General features: G+C 31.5%; 1 protein-coding gene across 1 annotated transcript in view; it reads left to right on the top strand.

The window, feature by feature from the left end:
- Nucleotides 1-20,996, top strand: part of LOC133188372 (uncharacterized) — an 84,929-nt gene that overhangs the window by 48,453 nt on the left and 15,480 nt on the right. The gene's annotated exons all lie outside the window — the stretch shown is intronic.

Here is a 20,996-nt window from a genome sequence, read left to right as displayed (position 1 = left end):
AATACTGGCACACTCTATCAAGAGAGCCCGAACTCAAAGATATATTCAAAGACAAACCAATTATAGCATATAAAAAACACAGGAGTTTAGGAGATCTCCTAACAAGTTCAAAACTTTAATAAAAGTTATTAAAGCCTCACTTACTGGTCAATTACAATGTAATCAACCAGATCATTTACTGACATATCTCAGTCAGAGACAGTTAACAAATTATCGCTTTCTTGCATATTTATTTACACAAACAACTTTCATCTGTGTTTATTATTTAAACATTACGTGACCTTGGGAAATTCCCTTACCGGTTCTACTATTTAAAAAGAACATACCGGTATATAATAAAACAAATAAAATGAATATACAATATTGATATATATATAAGTGGATTCATGATGATGGCGGACTTATATAACTAATTATAATTAGTATAGAATATCTATTTATTGCTTGGCCTGTTATCACACCGCCGAAACACTAAATTAGTGTCGGATCTAAGTGAAAACGGGGTTCGTGGCTTGATGGGAGTCACTTTTTTACTACATGTTACGTCTGGACAATGTCCGAATGACTCTAACTGCTCGTGAATCGCCGACTTTGTCTGCGATCCGAACTTCCTTTCATTTGATCTAATCTAATTGATTTGTTTCGGCAAGAACTCGATATTCACACCCTTTTGCCGTTCTGACCACCCAAAAGTTGGTCATTATCACTCTGATTTCATCATGAACAGATTGTCACTCTCTAAAAAACAAAACATCAAAATGGATGTTGACGATTTACCTAGTAACCAAGAACAATTTGCAAAAATGCAAAATGAACTTGAAGACCAGTTCGATTATGGATTGAATCTAACAGATTTTGATTCACCCGATGTCAAATCGGACAATTTCTCTACTACTGTGTCCATTGCCTGTGATAATTTCACTGAAAAACTGGGAACACGACACCAACTGGCCTGTGCCCGAGAGGGAATTTATTTTTCAATGAAAAATAATACGTTGCCACCATTCATGAAATGGAATATCAGCTGCAATCCCAATCTTGGAGATAAGGACATTGACATTTTGTTCCAATTCCTTTGGAAGGAAAAGGCTGATTCTTTGAAAAAGGAATTTATGCAAGAATCCATCAAATTCTTGGAGGATAAAATTGAAGAAACTAATAATCAATTAAAAGAAATCAGACATGAGGCTCTCCAAAAAATCGGAACAGCCACTTCCACCTCAGGATTAGCCCGAAACGAGCTTAATACCCGTATGAATGCCAGCAAGGAAAAATTTGATAAGGAACTGTTGCAATTTTGCACAGCAATAAGAACCAAACCTAAACAGGCGGCTGGAAAAAACAAATCCACTACCGATACCTCATATAGAGGAGGCAAAGGCAAAGGACATAAAGGGCGAAAATTTTCACCTTACTAAGTGACTTTAATGTCCGGTTATAAAAACGAGTGTATCACTCATGCGCAACTGAACTGATTCGCTATACTAAAGTGACTCTATTGTCCGATTATTATATTTGAGTGTATCACTCTTAACTCTAACGAACTTATCCCTATGGGAATTAGTCATTTCTTTAAAGTATCATTCGCTATTGATTACATACTGTGACAATTTATGTTCTGTGAATGATCAATGAATAAAATATTCATTTCCTTTGGAATTTTGCTATCTTATTGATATGCCTTTTGGTAAGGAAATTGTATTTTTAATTTTCTAATTGGTTAGTTCAAACATGATTACGTCTGGATTATTCAATAATTACATACAGGATTTGTACGCATGCGCTAGCGGCATTTTTTACCACGTGCGAAGGTTTGCTCACATTTTCACATACACAGCCAACAGAATGGCACGTCGTTTCGATCGAAACATCAAAAGAAGAAAACGATCTATTAGGGCAATGAAATACAAAGCCCGCAAAAATAGAAAGTTCTACTCCAATGTTCTTTATGCAAGAGAACATGTATTCAATCTGACCAAAAACAAGTTAACAGATAGTGAATACTTATTGTTAGCAAAAGGGCTGAAATTCATCCCAACACCTTCGACAAAAGTCGCAAAAAACGACTTACTCAAAGATTTTGATGAACTTGCACGTAAAATGAGATGTAAGTTCAATTTCAAGACTAATAACGATGAGATTCATCCTTTCTACACAAAGAGTGGATATGAACCACCTAAGATGATTGGTGCACTTGAAACCTACATCGATAAGACCAAACTTGAACTTTCCTCCATTCAAATAAAAAAATGCTCTGATAATTTATCTCAACTTGAGAGAAGAGCACTTAACCAGTTTCGATATCGCCACGATATTGTAATTAAAAAGGCAGACAAAAACAACATATGTGTTGTTATGAACAAACACGATTATATTAAGGAGGGCGATCGCCAATTGAACACAAAATAATACGAAATAATTGACGATTTTGATTTATCATTGCTCCAAAGGAATATTGAAAATAAAATCAATGAACTTAAGGCAAATGGGTATCTAGATAAAGTTACATATAGATTTTTAATGGATATTACGTATCCACGAATAGGTAGATTATACTTACTACCTAAACTTCACAAATTAGATCAGACGATGTTTGATCTTATCAAAGAACAGGGCCACTACAATCAAGAAATCATTTGCCCGGCACGACCTATTATCTCGCAATGCGGGTCGGCGACGGAACGAATCAGCCAATATGTTGATTACTTCCTAATACCAATAGTCAAAACACAATCCACTTACATCAGAGATAGCTCTGATTTCATAATAAAAATAGAAAAACTTAGACCTCAAGCAGAATGCATAATGGTCAGTTATGATGTAACATCCCTGTATACAAATATGCAGTTCAACGAATTACTCACAGCTGTCAGTGAAGCATACTCCAAATTCAACAAAGGAGAATTTAAAATTCCTTCGCCACCTACAGAAGATCTTCTGTGGTTGTTACAAACAATATTAGAAAATAATGTCTTTGAATTTAATTCTAAGAAATATAAACAAATTATAGGCTGCGCAATGGGCTCAAAATGCAGTCCTGATCTGTGCGATATCAGAATGTATGAAGTCACTTCGGAAATTCTTAACAAATTTCCATTTCAACATAATATTGTTTATCACGGTCGATATCGAGATGATGGATTTATAATCTATCATGGGGAAATGGATGAAATTCATCAATTTTTCCAAATAGCAAATTCGCATCATCCTCTTTTAAAATTCACATATGAAATTTCTGACAAAGAAATGAACTTCCTTGACATCACCCTATTTAAGGGAGAAAGGTTTGAATTAGAAGGAATTCTTGATGTCAAAACTTTCATAAAACCTACTAATACTTTCCAGTATCTGGAACGCAATAGTGCACATAGCCCTTCTGTTTTCAAGGGAATCATTAAAGGCGAAATCATTCGTCATTTACGCAATACTAGCGATTCTAATATTTTTCACAATGCGATCGAGAAGTTCAAATTTTCTCTGTTGAAAAGAGGATATAATGAAAATGAGATTAACAGTTCAATGAACAATGTTCTAGAAAATTACAAAAGAGACCATTTAAATCAAAAAAAGAAAGTTAACAGTAATTCTGATATACCATTGGTCATGGTTACAAAATACAACCCAGCCATTAGCAATATCAAAAAGAAATTGCTAAAATACTGGCACATTCTATCAAGAGAGCCCGAACTCAAAGATATATTCAAAGACAAACCAATTATAGCATATAAAAAACACAGGAGTTTAGGAGATCTCCTAACAAGTTCAAAACTTTAATAAAAGTTAGTAAAGCTTCACTTACTGGTCAATTACAATGTAATCAACCATATCATTTACTGACATATCTCAGTCAGAGACAGTTAGCAAATTGTCGCTTTCTTGCATATTTATTTACACAAACAACTTTCATCTGTGTTTATTATTTAAACATTACGTGACCTTGGGAAATTCCCTTACCGGTTCTACTATTTAAAAAGAACATACCGGTATATAATAAAACAAATAAAATGAATATACAATATTGATATATATATAAGTGGATTCATGATGATGGCGGACTTATATAACTAATTATAATTAGTATAGAATATCTATTTATTGCTTGGCCTGTTATCACACCGCCGAAACACTAAATTAGTGTCGGATCTAACTGAAAACGGGGTTCGTGGCTTGATGGGAGTCACTTTTTTACTACATGTTTATTACTGAGGTATAATCTACAAATGGCATAGAGAGACCCTAAAAAATGCTGCAATAATGTAGACCTCACCAATTCTTTAAAAATTTTAATTTAAGTAGAGTGCTACAACTCCTTAGGATCTGCGTTATGGTGCAAGAGCAGAAGCTTTTCACTTCCGCAAACATTTAGGCTTAAATTATCAGAAAATGACTATTTTATTAGAATTTCTTACATAAACTCAAAAATTATAGCTGTGAAATTTAAAATTTGAGCCAAGATTTTAATGAATAATCCACATATTGCTTATTTTCGTCTATGTCAACATCACACTTGAATTGTCCACCATGTTTATTGACCTTGATCGATTTTCTTTTGAGACAGCCAATGAGAGTTCAAGAAATAGGTAGCGATTTTGTAAATAAGAAAATAAGAATGATTCTTTTCTTTTAATCATAGGTATCCTGCAATTCCATTTCGAAACGTTTTAGGTGTATATGCATTAGGTTGGTTACAATTATCAACATCGTTTTCTTCGGGGCATTATAAAGCTGTTCAATTTCTACACTAGTACTCATGTTTTCTTGAATATTGGAGTTATTTCGTTCTACAACCACGAGATCACACAGAACAAAGACATATGAGGGCACTCCAAATTAATAATAGACGCTTTCAGGGAGAACCATAAGTTTATTCTTGTTTTATCTTTTTAATTAAGGGAGCCGACTGGGGTTTTATTGTGTAAAAACTACTATAGAGAAACTCTTTAATTTTATACCATATGTACCTTTCATTGACTTCAGTATACATGCCAAGTTTAGTGAAAATCTACCGTCTGATTATTATTTAGGGACCATCTCAAAATACAGATACATGTACTATAGGATTATATAGGAAAATACCATTTTTTCGCACTTCGGAGCAAATTATACAAATGCTACTATAGACTTTTTGCTCATATTAAATTATTTGATCGGTAACACTATATTGTACATTTTGTGCAAGAAACACAAAATTCTACCGTCTGGTTTCCAGAGGGGGCATCTCAAAATGTCAAAATTCCTGATATTTTCCTGTTTTTACGGAGTATAACAAAACAGATAACACAAATTTACATAAAAAATAATAAAAATGATTGTTAGATTCTCAATTTCATATGTTTAAAATTTCAAGAGCATATATTTTATACTTTTTATTTTTTGGAATAATTAATGACCCCGCTTAAAGAACTTCGGTTAATCATTAGGTCAAAAACACACTATTACGACTCTACCTACCCGTCATTTGAAAAATCGTTAAAAAAAATCAGTTATTTAAAAACGAAATTAGATTCCTAAATTTGTAAATTTTATAAATTTTGTAAAAATAGTTGCATTAAAAGAGTAAATACGCTTTATTTTACGATGCTGCGCGAAGTATTGCGCAATGAAAACCCCTGTCGGCCCCCTTATAAGTTGTCTACATCTTTACCTTGTTTGAAAATACTTAGTCATTGTTGTATTTCCTTCATTTCATTACATGTTATAATATAATATAATATAATATAATATAATATAATATAATATAATATAATATAATATAATATAATATAATATAATATAATATAATATAATATAATATAATATAATATAATATAATATTTACAAAATTCATTTCTACATTTAAAGGCACCATGAGGTTGTCGAACCATTTATGGTTTGACAACATCATGACGCCTTCAAATGTAGAAATGATGTTTGTAAATATTACAGTCATGCACCGTAAAATACAGGTAAACATCTGTCTACAAGGCAATCATTGAATTCATTGTCCGTTTATTAACACATAATTTGTCCATAAAAAACTAGAAAACATACATCGTGTAACCTTGAAGGTAAAGTGCATTACAAACCACAAAACATACAAGGTGAGTGACACAATTCTGACAAAGGAGGCGTAACCTTTACTAATCAAGTCAGAAGTCACAAAAGGTGATGCAAAGATCCTCATGTATTTGGCATTTTACATTTCGTTCTGACAAATCTGAAATGCAGTTCTTCCTTTTTGTATGGACTGATTATAAACTAGGCTACATCATTAATTTATTCGTCATATCTGCTTTCGTGAACATAATTTAAATCAGACACAGAAACCTATTTGCGGATCATACCACAATCATAAAGACACTCACCTTAGTATACACTTTTGGCTTGATACTTTTAGTTTTGTTTTCTAACATACATTTATCATGAAGTTTTGTTCCAAAATTGTTCCAAAGTTTCAGGATCCAATGGTTTCATTTATCTCTGAATTCTTATGACAATTTTCACAAGTCTAGGGTGTGAATATGTCAGTAGCATACCTATGTATTAATGCTTTATAATTATGTATTTTTATTGGTATATCAATAATAGCTGTACAGAATGAATTGGATATTGTGATATTATTAACAGATTTTGTTTTAAAGATCAGAGAATCATTTTCCCCAATTTTTTTGATACATAATTCTTTCAACAGTTTTGAAGCACCATCAGGATTAGATATTCACCCAAAACATTTTCGCTATTTCCTTTGTTTGAAAGATGTCAAATGCAATCATTCAAATGGATAAATCCCAACAGATAAACTCTTCCCTGAAAACTGGTATCGTACTTTGTTAAATCTGTGGTAAGGTTACGCAAAGTAAAAAATACAAGCGTATGTTCTCTAGCATTACATTCAACATTTGAATATTCACGACTAAACCTATCTATATGTGCAAATGGAAAACGATCTTCTTGCATAAACAAAAACTTTCCTTTGATTGTTCTTGAAATCTCTTTTCCGGCAACTGAATTGAGTCCTCTGCAATAGGTATCAATTGGTCCACACCATTGTCTGACAAGGTTCATTTCGTTGTTGAAATGGCGTGTCGTTATTTCGTGAAGATTTCTATTACATTTAAAAAACGACTTGGCAGATTCGGTCATATAATATCTCAATCCGTATTGAATAATGAATTTGTCTGTATAAATATATTTAGAAATAATTTCCTCTGAAATTTTTAAATTCGGTTGCAAGCCTGACTTTCCCGTGTTAAAATTTTCAGTCCGTTTGCGTTTTAAATTCTGGCTTTCACTTTTTGGAAAAAGATCAAGGAAGAAACATTTTTTAGATGGTTGTTGATGAAGTAATTGTGGGTCTATGTTCCCTTGAAATTGTGAAATAACGTTATTGCAGGTTGAGAGTGTATGGGCCTCTGTGCCAATGTAATCCAAAATGGCTGTACTCTCTTGGTATTTATATATAGTTCTGGAATGTTTCTCCTCAGCTATTCGATGTAGTTCTGAAAATAGTTACATGATCATGAATTATTACTTGAGTTTAAGCATTTTGTCCTAACTTTATTTTAATTGCTTAAATTTCTTAGGATGCCTCAAAAGAATTGTTTGTTAGAAGATTAAAATTTCTTATCTACGTTAGTCATTTATATTTTGAAATAGATGTTAAGTGTCCTCTTAAACTTACTAACTAATAAGGGAATGTACCTTTTCATGGGAAAAAAAAAATGTTTTCAGATGTAAAAAAAAAAAAAAAAAAAAGGCACTTGAGATACTATAATCGGTATAGACATGACATTTTCTTTTTTTTTTTTTTTACAAATATTCTTCACTGTTAAAAAATGCTTAGGATTCTCCCAAAACAGATGCTGCCGTTAAAAAGTTTGTTTTGTTTTGTTTTTGTTTTTTTTTTTTTTTTTGGGGGGGGGGGTGTTTGTTTTTTGTTCCAAAATCTATGTAACGCAAACTAGAGATGTATTTTGTAGCTTTTAGAAATATATTTTTGATATCTTCAATTATTCTTGTGAAAAAAAAAGAAGTTAAGAAGTTACATTTCATTCTATGGTTTCAAAGCAACACATGAGTAGCTTGAATGTAAAATAAATTATGAACTATATGAATTTAAACAAAACATGTTATATGATTTTATTTTAGATTGACGCATTTTTTAGATTAAAATAAACATATATACACCAGAATCTATCTGAATGTAATCCGGAGCTGAAAATAAAAGAATACCAATCATAGAAAATAATTACTTCTTGAAAATGTTGAAGTCCCGTAGTGTAATATTCGCTGTATGACACAAAACACAAATGAACACCCACAGACATAAAACAAAAAGAGGTAGTGAGAGATTAACAACCACACCCCACTCACCCCAAGTGAAAAGATAAATATTACTAATATCGTATAAAATTGATTCTTTTTTTTTTTTGAAGAATTTAGTAAATTCTTACCTGAGATATTTTCTATGGACGACGGCTTTCCATTCAGCTGTTTTCGTCGGGCGTTTAAAATGTTCGGATCTTCAAAGTCTCCTTTGTTGTGATCTACAATGTTGATGGTATGATCCTGACAAAAAGATTTCTTTCCTTTGTTTGCACAAATCACCGCATTTTCGCTACAATATTGGTATTCATATGCACTTTCGTGGTACTTATATGTACTTTCTTGATAGTAGGAACCTGACTCTGAAAAATAATTTTGAAATGTGTTTAACATTTTTTTTTTAAATTTTCTCCGCAAAATGCCAAAAATTCATTTAAAATGATAAGAAAATATATATGTCTTTCAGTGATTAAGTCATATGTTTAAAGAGGTACCATAAACATCCATAAGGTTTACCTCCTTAAGATAGAATTGTTGGCAAAAATTATTAAATGTTGATTGCGTACATTTTTTTGTGAATTTGAAAGAGATAGAAGCAATATACTAAACTCTGCTTATAAATCTCATAAAAACTTTTTAGTTATCGCGTATTTTTTTAATTTGGCACAAACTTGACTCTTCAAACAAATATTGTAAGCTTGTTCTTTCACAGCCCTGTCCCTTAATAACAACCTAACTGCATTATATGAAATCATGTCATCACAACAATCTCTCAAAAATACAATTATTTTCGTGATTGTATGTCTTGGCTAGTCATCATAATTTTCAATCATGGGCACTATTACTGGTAGTGAAAGTTGAGGTCCCCTCTATGATGATTAATTTATTTCTTAAGTAAGAAGATTATAATTAACATGGGCTCAATGACCTTTTTTATATTTAATTATCTTAATAACAATACAGTACCTCTTTGAATACAATTTAAAATCTATGAGCTTTCAATTACTGAGTATATTTCTTTTTAAAAAAAAATATGCAGAACTTACATCATCCCCAACAAAAAATACTATAGATAACTGTTATTATCTTATATACAACGATTTAAAGTACGTACGTTAAATTGATTACTTAAGTAAATCAAAGTTTTCAAAGTTATCACTATAGTAAATAAAAGTGTCAAAGCTATTACCTTAACTATAGTTAACTATAATTTTCATAGTCTCAAAGTTATCACTATAGTTAACTACAGTACCGGTTAACTAAAGTTATTTTTAGTATATACTATAGTATTTTTTGTAAGGGCTTAATCATATATTTGCTGCAATGGAACCAAATCGACGAAATTAAATTACTTAATTAGAATTCACTATTGATTCTTAATTTTACAAAATTTGCCCGAATGTTCATCATTTGTGATATTTTTTTCGGATGTAAATGTTCATATTCAGAATTTATTTCTGATATTGCAACTGCATTTCATTTCCTCATAACTGTCCTTTATTTCTACAACTAAAACATGGAAAACAAACGTATCTAATCTTCCTATCATTATAATAATATACATGTAATCACAATTATATATGCACATATTAAAACAAGTTTCATATTCCACACAAATTGTATCAATAATATTTAACTTATTTGTCGAAACAGTGTCAAATGTGGAGATATGTCGTCTTTCTATAATATTTCTTCATTTTAATTTTTTTTCCTGTAATACATGTGGAAAAATGTACGTGGTGAAATATGTGTTCATTTTGATAAGAAAATAATTTTAAGGCAATGTATACGTTCCTGTGTACATTTTATATGTACTTTTATCTATTTGATAACACCAAAAACAATATACAAAAATATGTAATTGAAAAGCTGATAATTTGTTATATGATAAAATCATTTCCAATCTCATCTCTCTTATGAAGAATTAATTATATACCTTTTCTTCGAATGAAAAGTACATAAAATCTATACGTCAAGATTATTTTGCATGCTCATCCATATGTATGTTATATACATGTATATGTAACTTACGTTTCATTTGGATATATGGTATATCTATTTCGAATTCTTCCCCAGACAAACAGGTTCCTTTAATCAAATAGACAAGGTTAATTAAGTCAATTATTGCAATGAATTTAAATGATATATATGGATGAAACATCTTAGATTTTATATTGGTATCATGAATTCCACATGCTATATTGTACGTTACAAACGTTTGATATTGCTTATGCAAAATTTGTACATGAAAATTTCATTTTGTAACGACAATATACATGTATATAGTTTGAATATGTATTTGACTGTTAAGATTGTTGTCAACACAGGGATACTCTCCTATTGTATTAAAATTTTGTTGATTAAATAAAATAAATTGCAGCATGTCATGGTCTTTTTTCCTAATTCAAACAATTTTTGTTACCACATAATCCCTGTACAATTTTAATTTGTATAGAAATGCAACTGATAAGCTTTACTAAATGATTGGAATATTACTCCAGAATTGTTTTCTAAAAAGAGTAAGGATTTGGGTGCATGTGAATTATATGTATCAAAACTATTAATTTAGAAACGTTTTGAAACATTGTCGAAATGGGATTAAAGATGATAAATGAGTATTATTAATTTCAACTACAGAAATTGAATGTTAACAAATGCATTTAAATTCAAAAATAACATTATGAATATATAGAGTTGACCAATACTTACCCATCTTTAAAGATTAAGAAAGTGCGGACTTCATTTCCTTTGGATTATTTGTAGGATAAACACTCGTGTAAGAATGGTGTTAATTGATTAACATGCCTATTAGAAAAGCATGAGTCCATGAACTATTTTTTGTGTCTGCATAATATTCTTTGAATCAGAAAGTTTAGTGACCGGACAACGATTTAAGAGTGTCCTCACAGCTTTTAAACGCACAATCTTCATTGCTAAAAGTAAACTGCAACAAAAGTATTATAGTCATTTTTTTAAACAATTAAATAAAGCTTTAATTTTAATGAAATGAGAGTCAAAAGCGTAATAAAAGCAACAATTTTTATATATCTTTGCATAATTGCATTTTGTCTTTATTTTAAAATATGATTATAGTATTCATCAAAATATAATAACGTAAGATATTAAAATAAAACTTTCAGGAATCTTTAAGTATTATTGCATTTTTAACATATTTTCAAAATAAAGATGACTCAAAATTATATTATGAAAAGCTTCTCTCACCTATAATTTTATAATGATTAAGCTGGACGTAATAATGTGGATATGATGCTTTGTCTCCTGCACTTATGACACCTGCTGTAGTAACGGGCCGGGGATTCCCATACAACATATTAATAAATGACCAGCTAGAAATTTTTTTTTAAAAACGTTCTCCTTGCTTTTACTCAAATTATAAGATTTTTTTCCAAGGACGTGATTTTTTTTTTCTCTAAATTTTTTAAGGGCATGGATTTCTACAATTTATATGATCTGAAGAATGGATACCATAAGAGAAACCTTAAGAGATTTTAAAATCTTATTTCAAATATTCATCAGAGAAATGTTTATAAAAAAGATAATATAATATAATATATTTAATTTTAATTTTTGTCCGATTAAAAATTTAATCAGATTTAAAAACTACAGCTGTTTTTCCAAAGGACAATTTTGCAAAATTTCCAAATTTTGAAAAGATATTTTTTTAATTGACATACATGTACAGGTAACATATTAGTACATGAACTTTCTGAGCAAATTAGATTTTAAAGAAGTTCACAAGCATGTCAGTGACTTCCCTAAATAAAACTGTTCGGTATATGTATCAACCTCTTTTGAAGGTTAGTAAAGTGCTCCTGATTGTGTACGAAAAATTAAAAAATATTCTAATTACTTTTTGGTATACTTTGAATACCTTCTGAACTTAACATTTTACAGCAGCAATCAAATCCCCTACAATATTTTTGTTTATTCCCGTAGTACTGGTAAAAAAGTCTCACTGATATTATATGAAGTACACCATTTTTAAACCATAGCTTCTGTTGACTATTTCTTAAAAATGTAAATAAATCTTTATACTCAGTTGTTTATGAAAGTCTTACATTTAAATATAAATTTAGGTAATAATTTATGCAAAAGTGTAAAACTCAAAACTTTATTAAGAGAATTTATATGTAATAATTAAAGTGAGTATTTCCAATAAACGTAACAGGGATAATGAAAACCCGGTTTGGGTTATCTGTATTGACTTTAATGACTTTTTGAAGAAATAGTTGGCTAACATTTACTTATTGGAATTAACATTTAGAGAATAATTATTCTAGGCGGTCATCAACGTCACTTGGAGATCCCACTGAGTTCTTGCGGCGCTGAAGGAGACAATACTGAGAGCATGTCAATGTTCTATTTTAATGGAATCACCGTGACGACACAACCCTAGTGGTAAAGGGGTTTAAGTAACGTCGAAAGGCATAGATTATCATCTTGAAAGACCCAGGACTCTCTCTTGGTATGCAAGCTGTTCACTGAACCTTTGTAAGATATGGCGGCAGTCAAATTTAGAATATATGGCAAAAATCGTGGAAAACACACTATCAATTGAGAGCCCTAACAAAAAAATACTATAGTAAACTATAGTTAACTATAGTTTACTATAGTTAATTATAGTTAACTATAGTAAATCAAAGTGTCAAAGTTATCACTATAGTAAATCAAAGTTTTCAAAGTAATCACTATAGTGTCATAGTGATCACTATAATAAATCAAAGTTTTCATAGTGATCACTATAGTAAATCAAAGTTTTCACCAAAGTAAATCAAAGTTTTCGTAGTGATCACTATAGTAAATCAAAGTTTTCATAGTGATCACTATAGTAAATCAAGGTGTCAAAGTTATCACTATAGTAAATCAAAGTTTTCATAGTGATCACTATAGTAAATCAAAGTTTTCATAGTGATCACTATATTAAATCAATGTTTTCATAGTGATCACTATAGTAAATCAAAGTTTTCATAGTGATCACTATAGTAAATCAAGGTGTCAAAGTTATCACTATAGTAAATCAAAGTTTTCATAGTGATCACTATATTAAATCAATGTTTTCATAGTGATCACTATATTAAATCAATGTTTTCATAGTGATCACTATAGTAAATCAAAGTTTTCATAGTGATCACTATAGTAAATCAAAGTTTTCATAGTGATCACTATAGTAAATCAAAGTGTCAAAGTTATCACTACAGTAAATCAAAGTTTTCATAGTGTCAAGGTTATCATTATAGTTAACTATAGTTACAATGTAACTATAGATAGTAAACTATAGTTAACTATAGTATTTTTTTGTTAGGGAGGTCATCACCAACTCAAATGAAGATTTTAAGGTTATGAACATAAAATGGAACATTAAAGAATGGAAGCGTAAAAGGTGAGGACAATCCCCCACTCTGAAAAAAGACATTTCTCAGTTCTTAAGGTTCATGAAAAGTTCCATTTTTCAAAAATTGTGTTGTCAATATCATCTTATTTTACATTTGCTTCATTTATTTTATTGAATAGCTTATAGATTACTAATTTATTTTTCGCATATGTTATAAGGTTTTATATGATTTAAAATCTCTGCAAAGCTCATTGTCAGGCGTAAGACTGATCTCATTAACCATTAGGCCACAAAGTCTTGTCATTATTGTGTGTCAATGTGATTGAAATAAAAGAGGTTGGTGGAGCGTTATTTTTTTTCCCCCAGAAATGTTCAATTTTCATAAAGAATTGGTTCAGATTCCATTTTTTTGAAATATAAAATAGATTTTAATATACTTTTCGTTCAATTAACTCTAAAGCAGACGCTCTAACCACTGCGCCATGCGGGCCACCAAATGTATTGAAATGTAATGAAGATGTCAGTGCTGAAAACATAATTTTAGAAAAATATCACTTTTCCATGAACTTTGAAAAACGAGAAAAATATTGTCTCAGAGCAGGGGATCGTCCTCGCCTTATACGCCCTCTTTTTTTCATATGATTCAAACTTTATATCATCTTCATTTTTCAATTTTTCAATTGTAAGTGATATCGTTAAAACTATGTAACAGGAATTGCTAGGAAAATTTTATATATATCACTATTTTTTCCCTTTTTCTATAAAATGAAACCCATTAATTCCTTAATTAATTAGAGTTAAAAGTATAAACATGATTGTATTTAAAAAAGATAAAAAATACGTATTAACTTTTTCCATTCTGTTTTTGCTAACTGCTCTTATCAGTTGCATAGCTGAGTGAAAATAAGACAAATAAACTATAGACTACCCAAAGAATTCCAAGAAAAGTTAGCAGTTAGCTAGAATGTTCGTGTTTTACAATTAATTTCAATTAACTTATAATAATAATAATAATAAATAATTTCTATAGCGCCCTATATAATAAAACTATCACCCTAAGGCGCTTTACATAGAATGTACATAAAAGATTGCATGGATTACTTTAAAAATAAAATTAGCTTAATATTGAAAAAAAAAATACGGTTGATTAAAAGTCTAGCAATGAAATGTTTTCAAAAATCACAAGATAGATAAATCTAAAAAGTTAATCAAAAGCTAATTTATAAAAAAAAAAAAGGATTTCAGTTGTCTTTTAAAACACTGAATGGATTTGGCTTGTCGAATGCGCACCGGAAGGCTGTTCCACAGATGGGCAGCGGCATAGTTAAACTGCCGCCATACGTTCCGGTGCGCACCCTCGAAAAATTGGGTTGCAGACTTCCGTCCGATCGTAGAGTACGGTTAGTTTTAAGGATAGTAATCAGTTCCTGTAAGTATATTGGAGCAAATACATACACTGCTAGGTAGGTGTATACGAGGATTTTATATTTAGGACGGAATTCTACTGGAAGCCAGTGCAGGTCTGCAAGAATCGGAGTGATGTGATCTCTTTTTTTTTTATTTTTTTGTGATAAGTCGAGCTGCAGTGTTTTGAGCTAGAAAAAACATTACAATCAGATTGTGATTTAATTAACATGTATTCTTTTAAGACTATTTTCGTTCCAAGTTTTTTATTTGGTTGTTTTTTTCCTTTGCTAATTTTGACAGGGAAAAAAATTAAAAATAAAATGAAACTAGACACTTTGGTATAGGTTATAGCATATCTTAACCCTTACTGACCCCAGCTCTGCATTACTGGATTTGAAAGTAAATGTAGAGAGTATGGAATCCGGGTAGGACCACGTTCTTCACTATCGTGCCATCAAGCATCGACAAAAGGATCGATGGCGCGATAATACGATGGCGAGATGACGATAAATCGATGGTGCAATAACGATGACGTGATATAATGATGATGCGATGGTACAAACTTCGCTATAGCCGTAAATGTGCTATATCCGTGTTCGTTTTTTGTTTGTTTGTATGTTGTTTAACGTCATTCTAGAGAATTTTTCACTCATATGGAGACGCCACCACTTGCGGTGGAGAGCTGCAAATTTTGTCCTATACTCGGCACTTACGGCCATTGAGCAGTGAGGGATCTTTTTCGTTCCAGCACCTACTGCGACACGGGACCTCGGTTTATGCGGTCTCATCCGAGGGACTGGTCTCCATGTCCCACAGTGGGGTTTATCCGTGTTCTTACTAAACGTTTTACTGTATAAGTAATTACATGTAATAAAAGTATTGGCATTGGAAAATAGAAATCAATATCTGTAACTTAGTTCTCATTTGATTGAATTGACAACATATTGATCCTCATTAGTAAACTATGGTAAGGCAATTCATTAGATTGCTTGGAATAATATCCTTCGAAAGTTATCTCTCTTATCAGAGGGACAATACACCTTAATTTTGTTTTAGAACTCTATACACCTACATTATATATCCCTGATTTCACACATGCACATAAAACACTCTATTCTAAAAATTGATTAGTAAGCATATTGCTTAAGAACGCTATTCGAATTATTCCCAAATAATAGTTTCCTAGAGAAGAAAGAGATAAAGAAAAACATCGGATGTCAGAGTCCATATTATTGGAACTTGACGGTGTGTGGCAGCATGCTAAGAGAGATAATCCAGATCAAATAAGTGTGAAAGACTGGTGCATGGGAGGTGTTTGGGAGAACATAGATTGACATAGACATGTATTGATATCGTAAACAAATTTTAATTTTAATTGTATACATTGCACATGTATGAAATGTAAAAAGGTTTTTATTAAGACATTTGATATTGTAAATATTTTTGGATAATATGCAGCTAGAGTACAAAAATACATCGTCGCCCGCATGGCGCAATGGTAGAGCGTCTGCTCTAGACTCGCGGAGTAAGGAGTTAATCCTTACGTCGCGGGTTCGAATCCCACTGTGGGACGTGGAGACTGGTCCTTCGGATGAAACCGTAGAAACCGAGGTCCCGTGTCACAGTAGATGCTGGCACGAAAAAGATCCCTCACTGCTCAATGGCCCTGAGTGCCGAGTATAGGTCAAAATTTGCAGACACCACAGTTCGTAAGATATAGTCAAAGAGATCTATGTTGAAGTAAGAAAAATTTAGGATGTCTAAAATATTCTTGAAATTGTATAGTTTTGATCATGTTGGCTATACTTTAACCTCTCATTGTCAATGGCAATAATTCATATTCAAAATAGGTTTCAAAATGAAAGACGAATCATGTTTCAATGTTATTTTCCTACACCACCCACAAGAGAAACCAGTCTTTCAAGAATTGTTTACACGGGTTATCATTTCGTCTTGTCTTAGCGTAGAAGAGGAGAAAAAGATGTCCACGGCTAAGTGGGGATATTAAAAGTTGACATTTGACTTTACATATTAGTCAAGTTATGAAACAAGTTAAAAGGTTAAATGATATCATTTCTTCAAAATTGTCTCTAGTTCCCTTATTCGTTGGAGAGTTTGTTTTAACCTTCATCCCTTATGTTTGTATATTTGTTTAAATGACGTTTTCATTATCAGTTTGGAAAATGTCACGTTTTTTATTTTCTTTAATTTTTAAATATTTGGGTTTTTTTCAGTTTTTTTTTTATTATTTGCAAATTGAATCGATTCTTAATGTGTTAAATGAAAAGTAATTTAATTGTGTAAGTGCGCTTCAGATGGTTATATTTTTTCTCGAGTATTATTAATTTCCAAAAAGAAAAAAATGTTATATTTTGCCTTACCTGCTTAGTAAAACAAAAGGCCAAAGGGCCTTAACGGTCACCTGAGTATAATGTAACAATCCATAGATTAAAACAGAATAAGCTGATAGATAAAGCTATGTTGTTCAAAAGCAAGAGAAACAGGATAATCAGGGATCATCAAAATATTAATTTAGTACTCAGCAACAAATCTGTAAAGTTTCCTCATGCGGACTAGACAAAACACTACCGGTATCAGTTAACACATGTCATTCCCCCTCGCATTGGCCTCTCTTGCTCTTTAAATATTATTTATTGTACAAAGATATGGTACTTTTGTACCATTTTTATTTATCTATTATTTAAAACTTTTCCTGACCATTAAAGCTATGAAAGTGCTTTTGTGTTTAATATTTTAATTTTTTTTTATTCAATTGACCTTTATTAAGTTACATTACTTACAGTGATTAACTATTATAGTTGTATAGCAAAGGGGAATAACTTCTTTCAGTAGAAATTAATAAATTGACCATAGGATACAGAATTTCAAAATCTGGTAAAAACATCCTTGTTTATTACAACTTTTTTATCCTAGATGCCCAAGAGGAGAGAAGATTTTCAAGGAAATAATCCATTTCCACTATAGATTCAATATAGCCCCACCCTGATACCAAAGCCCTTGACCCAGGGGCACTTTAACTATATAATCAATAGAGACCCCCCCTTTCCCGGAGAATCCCTCACCCTGGGGCCACAATTTTCACAATCTTGTAAGATGCACCGTTGATCATCATAACCATGCAATTAGTTTAGCTGCTTTATATAATGGGGGAGAGAAGAAGATTTTTAAAGAATTAATGCATTTTCATCATATGATCAATAGAGCCCCACCCAGAACCCCTGACCCAGGGGCCAAGATATTCATAAATTTGGAAGTGAAGTCCTTGCTCATCATAACTAGGAGCAGAGAAGATTTTTAAAGATTGAAATAATGCACTTTCACTATATAATCAATAGAGCCTCCCTTCTCCAACAGAACCCCTCACCCTGGGGACACAAATTTCACAATTTTGGAAGAGACACCCTTGATCATCATAACCATGCACCTAGTTTATCTGCTTATATACAGGGGGAGAGGAGAAGATTTTCAAAGAACTAATGCATTTTCACAATATAACCATAAGAGCCCCGCCCTAACACTAGAACGCCTGGCCCAGGGGTCATGAAATTCACAGTTTTAGAAGAAGCTCCCCTCCAAATCATAACTATGTACTTAGTTCATCGGCTTAATACCCAGGAGCATAGGAGAAGATTTTCAAAGAATTAATGCATTTTCACTATATAATCAATAGAGCTCCGCTCTAACACCAGAATCCCAGACCCAAGGGCCATGAAATTCATAATTATGGAAGAGGCAACCTTCCTCATCATAACTATGCATTCAGTTTTTTTTGCATAGTACCCAGGAGCAGAGGGGAAGATTTTTAAAGAAATAATGCAACTAATTTGAAATGGATGCAAATGTTGAATTTCCGAGAGCCTTGTCCTTTGCCAAAAATGCACTAAAGTTTTAAACCCTGCATCTGTGAAGACTAATATATTTTCAGCCCAATGCCAGTATTTGGGATTTATTACTATTAAGGACATCCCCCTGCAAATTCAAGGTCCTTTAACACTGTAAAAAAAAACATATGGACTTTTATTTGCAAATTAATGATAATGGAAAAGTATAAAGGTAGTTGAGCGGCCATTTTGGGCTTGTCTACGTCGCAACATAACAAATGCTCTGTGTCCTTACATTAAACCCCAAGTGCACACCGACAAAACCAGGTCAGTGACACGGATTTAAAAATTCCTTTTGAGTGTATAATATAACAGATACAGTCATGTAAATGTTGTGCTAATTTTTTTCCTTTTTACTTTATTTTTCCTTTTTTTATTTTTTGTTCCAGTGGTTTATCAGGGTTTTTTTTTAAACATTTTACTTATACACCCTGATATAGTTTACAGCTTGTAGGTTTTGCTTAATATGTGTTATTTTTAGCGATATATGGAGATAGCTAACGGTAATCAAGCTCAAAAGTCTATTGAAAAATACACTTTAATTGTAACGGTAATGATCTCTTCTTGATGTGCGTTTCGTAGGGATGTCAAATCGCTATATATTTGATTATGTGTTACTCGGACGAATTTCCGATCGAGTACCCGGGTACTCGATAACAACGTAAATACAGGTGTGTTAATTTTATTGAGACCATTTATGCCCTGTTCAACATCATTTCTTTACGTTTATATTACATGTACATACCATCGAGCCAAACGAAAACAATTTTTTAAATTACTGTTAATTACTTTCTATAAAAAAAGAACTTTATTTTTGTGTAATTAAACGAGATGGTCTCCTTGCGAAAATTTTATTTTAACGTATATTTTTATTAATAAAGAATATATAAAACATTTACCAATTTCGTGAAACAATTTTCTCGTTTATGAATACCAAACATTTCGCGAAAGGAAGGTATCGCAAAAATTTGGTGAAGTAAATTTATCTATGAAATAAACACAAAAATCATCAATTAATACACAATTGTTATAAAGAGTTTAAGGTTCTTGTTTAGGAGGACGATTTGATCAATATAGGAGGAAAATCTGTTTCACACCTTTGTACATGTAATAATCTATAGACTGGGATCAGTAGTTTCATCACTTTTAAAGAGGTAGCGATTGGTCAAGGTAATTACTGTATATACATGTGCACAGCCCATGGCCGTAGGAACCGGGGGGGGGGGGCACGATAATTTTGCCGATATATAGATTACTTTAGTAAACATAGATACTATATGCTTGATGACCTTTTTTTCTTTTTTGCTTGTCAGGAAATTTTTGGTAGTGCCCCCTCAACTGTCAACTGAAAAATGTATGATGTGCCCCCCCCCCCCCCCCTCCAAACTGAAATTTGCTTCCTACGGGCCTGCAGCCACAGGTATTATATGGTATTTACTGTACAAGTTACGTTGATTACAGTATAAACATGGACAATGCATATTTAAGTTACATTTTTGATAGATTTTTGATACCAATATGTTCGATAGAGTGCCCACTTAGACATCCCTAGCGTTTACACAATAAAACGTCATTGATGTATGAAAATTATATCTTGATATCTAAGAGAGTGTAGTTAAAGATATCTACAATTCAAAAACCTGGAATGTGAGTTAAGACCATTAACTTCAAAAGTACATGGACTTGATATTTCTAAAAATGGAAATAATCTTGTATAAAACAACAATAGTGATAACTTTACAAAAGCTTATATGACTTGATGTTTCTGAAAAAATAATTACTTCATTTCCTATTTATAATGTTGATGTTTCGTAATAATTGGTAAGATGTAACAATTCCTTGTATAAGGATGTATTTTATATGAAAACATAATAGATGTTTTTCATAAATTGATATAATATACCGGTAATACAACAAACGTTGTCTTTCAAATTAGTTCATTCCCTAAATCACTCGATCAGTATAAAGTAACATAATTACATTAAACAGCTTAATTTATTTTTATCTCTAGTATCTAAATGTTAAAAAAA

The sequence above is a fragment of the Saccostrea echinata genome, unplaced genomic scaffold, assembly GCF_033153115.1.
Source record: "Saccostrea echinata isolate AGI-Se365-2 ecotype Australia unplaced genomic scaffold, CSIRO_AGI_Sech_v1 ptg000016l, whole genome shotgun sequence".
Taxonomy (NCBI): domain Eukaryota; kingdom Metazoa; phylum Mollusca; class Bivalvia; order Ostreida; family Ostreidae; genus Saccostrea; species Saccostrea echinata.
Note: the sequence above shows the minus strand (reverse complement) of the source record. Positions and strands in the feature narration are given on the sequence as shown.